Source organism: Macaca fascicularis, chromosome 7, assembly GCF_037993035.2.
Source record: "Macaca fascicularis isolate 582-1 chromosome 7, T2T-MFA8v1.1".
Taxonomy (NCBI): domain Eukaryota; kingdom Metazoa; phylum Chordata; class Mammalia; order Primates; family Cercopithecidae; genus Macaca; species Macaca fascicularis.
In genome coordinates, this window is record NC_088381.1 from 151226220 (window position 1) to 151232436 (window position 6217).

At 34.4% G+C, this 6217-nt stretch overlaps 1 pseudogene; it reads right to left on the reverse strand.

Annotated features, from left to right (window-relative positions):
- Positions 1-520: 520 nt before the first annotated feature.
- Positions 521-1071, reverse strand: LOC107130339 (large ribosomal subunit protein eL21-like; annotated as a pseudogene).
- Between the last annotated feature and the right edge of the window lie 5146 nt (positions 1072-6217).

Here is a 6217-nt window from a genome sequence, read left to right on the forward strand (position 1 = left end):
TCAAAAAGGTGCTATTGTTCACAAGGGAAATTTGTTTGTTTGGAATCTGTTTCCGTACATGTAAAATTGTAAAACTGGATTACATATGGGACACCTTCTTCTGCTGGAGTAAAATTGATTTCTAAGAGAATTGTTAACCATATTGATTTTATCAATGAACTTGGGGATCTAGAACACTCTGTGATAATTAGATGCTAGATATTAGAAATCAGAAAAGATTCAGCTATGTATCCACAAATGTATTCACTTCCACGTGCTCATGTTTTATTTTTCAACAACTGCTTTTAATTGGGGAGTAAGCTTACACAAAACAACCTTCTGTCCAGAGGTGATGTACAGTATTGAATTTTGCTGACTCAATAAGTATTGCTTTTTACAACTGAGACACAGTGAATTACTTAAACATATTTAAATGAGTATCATTCGTGCTAACGTTTGGATGAAAAAATACTCAAGAAATTATTTTATTTTAACTCTGCCTTTTCTTTTCTTTTCTTTTCTTTTTTTCAGCCCAGAGGTCTTTTATTTTATTTTTTTTAACACCTATTATGCCATGAATTCATAGGGAATAGGTTCCAGCAGCTCAGCCTCCTTCCCATTGGTTCTCACAAAGTGTGCTTCTCTGGGTGGAGCAGGCTGGCGTTTCAGTTGAACCCAGGTACCTTTCTCTTTGGCTTCTTTCTTTTTCTGATCATTTTCCTTCACTCATTTCAGGAAGCTATCTCGGCTCTTAGAGTACTTAATGTGCTCAATACGCACATTAATTCTCTTGGCAAGAATCTTGCCCTTAACTTGTTTGTTTACAACAATGCCAACAGCATGCTGGGGAACATTGTAGACTCTTCCAGTTTTGCCATGGTAACATTTGTGGGACATTCCTTTTTGAACAGTACCCATTCCCTTGATGTCTATGATATCACCTTTCTTATAAATTTGCATATACGTGACCAAAGGAACAACTTCATGTTTTCTAAAAGGCCTAGAGAACATATATCAGGTGCCTCTCCTCTTTCCCTTTGTGTTTGTCATTTTGGCGAATTACTGGAAGATGGCGGTTCCAGCCGAAAGGAAAGGCTAACTCTGTCTTTTCCATTTTTAGATTCAGGTTGCTTCATTCTTTTGATGTTGCCAAGACACTAGCATGCTTCATTTACTCTTTTTTCCACATTTGAGGATTATTTTGCATCTATATTACTTAGATTCTATAGATTCTGTCTTTACAACATATTTGTCAGTGATTGAAAGTAGTATTTTAGCATTGCAAGACTAAATCCCACAGAGCACTGGCTGTGTCTGTTGTGTTCACTGCTGTTTCATTCAAGTTGCAGATAGTTGCTGGCATAACGTGATCATAATATGTGTTTTTGACAAACAGGACTCAGTTTTGCCAATTTTTAGTCACTTTAATGTTGCATGCTACACGTCTCCTTAAATATGTAGCTGTAGTCTTAAATCCAATGCAGACTACTCTTGGTTCTCACTGGTTTCATGGATTAGCTCCACCTATTGTTGAAAGCACTTCTGAGCTTATCACCTAAACGATTTGACATTTGTTGATATTAAAATAAAGGAAATAATGATGGTTACTATAAATGCTCTCATTACTGTTAGCAAAATATTTAAACTTTCCAAATTCTAGAATCTCTGTGAGTTTGTACTGTCTTGCCTCCTTGTGATTTCATTGGGCTTTGATACTAGTTCTGTCCAATAAATTTGAAGATAAACGATTGAGTGTGAGCAAGCATAGAATTAGCAGTGCTAGAATATCCAGAATACTTTTCGTTTTTGCATGGCAACTGACCAGAATCAAGATGGTGGCTGCTCTATCAGTCTAGATACCCAAGTGACTGTGATGAGAAGAAAACTTAAAAACCCACATTAGACAAGAGTGAGAAATAATCCTTTTCTCTATTAAGTAACTGTGGTTTGGAGTTACTGATGCGTAACATATCCTCATTGGTGCAGATGATTTACTAAAGTGTTAACATTTTAAATAGAGTGATTTAAAACTTTCATGCACTATGCAAAATGCTACTTTTTATTATTTGTGCCTTTATAATGAGTATTTTAAATGCTGTTCCAAATTGTACTTTTTCCTTTACCTATTCATTACTCCCTGTTTCATACTTCTCAGGAGCCAAACCCATATTTGTTAAAACTAACATTCTTCTAAAACTTTCAGATATCCCCCACTCTGAAATATGTGTGTCCCTCATTGTAGAGCAGTTTCTATTAATGGAAGGAGAGCTATGTCCTTGCCTTGAGAATAATGCATAATCTCTCCTGGCTGACTGCAAATCCATGCACCAATGTTCATATGAAGCTGTATAGACAAATGGTCTAAAGTTTACCAGATACACGCAGATAAACACCAGTCCACCTGTCACTAATTTGAGAACATGAACTAGAGCGTTTTCATAAGATATGATATAAAGACCATTTTTTTTTTTTTTTTTTTTTTGCATAATAGAATTTGTTTAAAGTTCTGTTTAGCATACCTTCTCCAGGAAATCTTTCAATTGTGTTAGATATATGTATATTGGTCCTTAAATTCCTCCATTCAGAGCACATGCTGCCTGATAGCTGCTGAATCTGGCTTTGGAGACAATTCCTCTGCCTTTCTGAATTTTATGCCCATTATTCTTTGATCTTTTTAAAATGCAGGGAAATTCTGACAGAACTATTTTAAACATCTTTTGAATCTCTTCATATTTTTTTAATCAACAAAGTAGACAATGGAAGATAGTCATTGTCCTACTTTTCACTAAGAAGGCATATGTACCAGATTTGTAAAATGCATCTGTAACGAAAAGAAGATGGGAGGTAGGGGAAGAAAACTTTTGTGAGTCACACCAACCCACTTCGGTGAGCAATATTACCTTAAAATGGTTCATGTGTTTGTGTTTCTGTCTCTTTTAAACTATGACTTTAAATTATTGAAAGAAAAGGAAAATCTGTCTTCTGATGCTTTATGTCCCCTTATTCTACATAATAGGGTTGCCAGATAAAATATAGGACTCCAAGTTAATTTTGAACTTCAGAAAAGTCAGGAATATATTTTTAGTATGAGTATGCTGAATGAAATATTTGAGACATATTTGTACTAAAATACTTAATTGCTTATCTAAAATTTGTATTTAACTGAATGTTCTCTATTTTTACTTGTTAAATCCAGCAGTCCTACATAGTAGGCGAGAACACTTGACAGATCCCAAACCTAACTTTTCTTACCAGTACTAGAAAATCTAGAGCTAGCAAACCAGAGGTTTCTAATTCTGTTGTCAGATAGCTTTCCTTCATATCAGATCTGAATGTCATGATGGACATAAAGGCCTTGGAGACAACTTACTCAGTTCAACTGTCAGATTCACCACATACTAGCTTTTGGATTTAGGGCAATTTATTTATCTTTTCTGATCTTTGATGTTCTCATTAGTGCAATGGGAATTAAAATAACATCCTGAAGATACACATGAGAATACTTAAGTTGACATTAATTGTTATTTCACAAAAATAGAAATTATGTGCAAGTCCTTTTTGTGTTCAAAGTCTTTTATAAAGGTCTGCCAACATCTAAAGAATTCTCAAAAAATTATAGTTTAACAAATAATTTCTTCACAATTTCAGAATATCGAGAATTTTCGGAAACCCAAGCTCAATGATGATGGAACAAATCAACTATCAATTTTACTTACATTTTAGAACTAATTATATTCAAAACAGACTCTATTAAATGAGGTTGTCTCATAAACATAATAGATCTGCTGTGTTACCAAATTAAAGCATTTCTTTTTTTTTTTTGGAGACGGAGTCTCGCTCTGTCGCCCAGGCTGGAGTGTAGTGGCCTCCTCTCAGCTCACTGCAAGCTCCGCCTCCCAGGTTCACGCCATTCTCCTGCCTCAGCCTCCCGAGTAGCTGGGACTACAGGCGCCCACCACCTCGCCCGGCTAGTTTTTGTTTTGTTTTTGTTTTTGGTTTTTTTTGGTATTTTTTAGTAGAGACGGGGTTTCACCGTGTTAGCCAGGATGGTCTTGATCTCGTGACCTCGTGATCCGCCCATCTCGGCCTCCCAAAGTGCTGGGATTACAGGCTTGAGCCACCGCGCCTGGCCAAGCATTTCTTAAGCTTGGGATCCCCAGTAATTCTTTCTTATACGGAGCTGAGGCACACAACTCGAGCTAAGTTAATGGCATATTGTTGACTGATGTGTTCTCTAGAGGGCTTCAAACTCACTTAAAGCATTTTGCTAGTTGGACACACATTTAATTTTCTTGGTACTGTATTACGTGGTCTGTAGCCTTGAACTTAAAACAGTGAATTTTTCAGGGACACTTTATCACAAACTACACAAACTACCAAAAAAGAAACTCTTTATAAAATGCTCTTCCATTTTAACTGCATAATCCAATATGATTTTTTATGATGTATTATCCAACTATGCTTTGTCTTACCCAATGATTTTTATTTATTATATAAATTTTAAAAATAATTCATATGAGTTTATTATTCTTTCTATGCTACCACTACCACTGGCCATTAAAGAAAGTGAAGTATATAGAAGCAAATATAAATTATATATTTATTTGCAACCACTGCTCTATGCTTGAATGCCACATAAATTGCACAGTGAAGTAAAAAAGATTCAAAAGTTTACGTGTAATTCTTTGTCTTTAAGATGTCCAGAGTCATTAACTAAAGGCCAGATCATTTTATATGGATTTTTAAGTCTGGCAATTCTCTACATCACAAGCAGCATTCCAGATGGATATGTTATGTAAGAGGAACATTCTCCAGTTAGCAATAAAACTGCAAAGTAGCACAACTGCTTTATCAGGCACAGATTTTTATTAAATCATATAAGGGAATTTTCATCCTCATATATTATTAGGAAATAACATCATTGAACTCAGTAAGGTTAAACAATTTTTCCAAGCTCACCAGTTGGTAAATTTGCAGAACACGCTTGTAACCTAGGCACAGTAACTCTGTATAGTACTTGGCTGTACTGCTGCTAAAAGTCAGCATTTATTGAGCACATACACAGATTGAAGAAGGAGTTTTACCATCTGCTTCTGAGGATGACTTTCATCCAATTTCACAACAGTGTGACATGGTAGGTACCCTTGTTATGTCATGTCCATTTTCAGAATAAAATAAGTAACTTCAAAAAAAAATCTAAAGTAGCTTGTTCAAGCAAAAAGGATAGCGGGGCTGAAGCTAGGATTTAAAACACTAAAATTATAAGGTCTATTATTTTGCATTTTTATATCACTGAAATCATGATTCATCTTATGATCACTGTGATTCAGACAACAAGGGTGACATACTTGTCATTTTCTGCCAGTAATTAAACTTGATCATAGCTACCCTCAATGTCATTCCTTCAACTGAGTTATCTACATTGTTAAAACTACAGATGCTGAGTGTAATTGTCATTTAAAATGTCTTCAAAGAGATTGCATTATCCTACAGATTAATGCTAAAACTAAAAGTTACAGTGTAGACATTTTTTCTTTCCAATGTGGCACATAAAATAATGATGTATTTTATAATCCAGGCATTTAGATTTGGCAAAATCAAATAGATATGTTTGTATTCAGCCCCGAAAATAAACATAATAACGTTAATTCTTCTCTAAATGTCTAAACTATTTTCCACTAATCTGGTAGTATATTATCCTGTGCAGATGTCATAAACATATACATGTTAATTATAATATTTAAAAGCAAACATGCATAATTAAACACAATATGTATCGCATACATGATGGTTAGGTATTATAGAGTATGGAGACCCCTTGACAGAGGGATAAAATATTTTCTCTTTAAAGATAGCTTTCTCCTGGATCATTTTTAGTTACTTACTGCAGATGTTAAAATTAGATCAAGCTGTGAGTAGATTTTGTCAATTACTCAAAGACCATGCCATAATACACTTTAACCTTTCTTTGTGTGAGCACAATAAAATTCAGAAGAGAAAGTAAGTACTGAGAAGATTGTGTTCTTTGTTCCTCTTAAAGACTAGAAACCCAGACACATGTCTAGTTTTTTAAGGAGAATAAATTGACCTTAGAAATTAAGCTAATTAAAGTCCCTTTCCAGAATTATTTTAGGCAGATTCTCAACAACAAAAATTCACACATCACAATAAACAAATAAATAAATAAATAAATAAATAAGAAAAGATTTTAGAAATACTAAATAGTTGCAATTCAGAT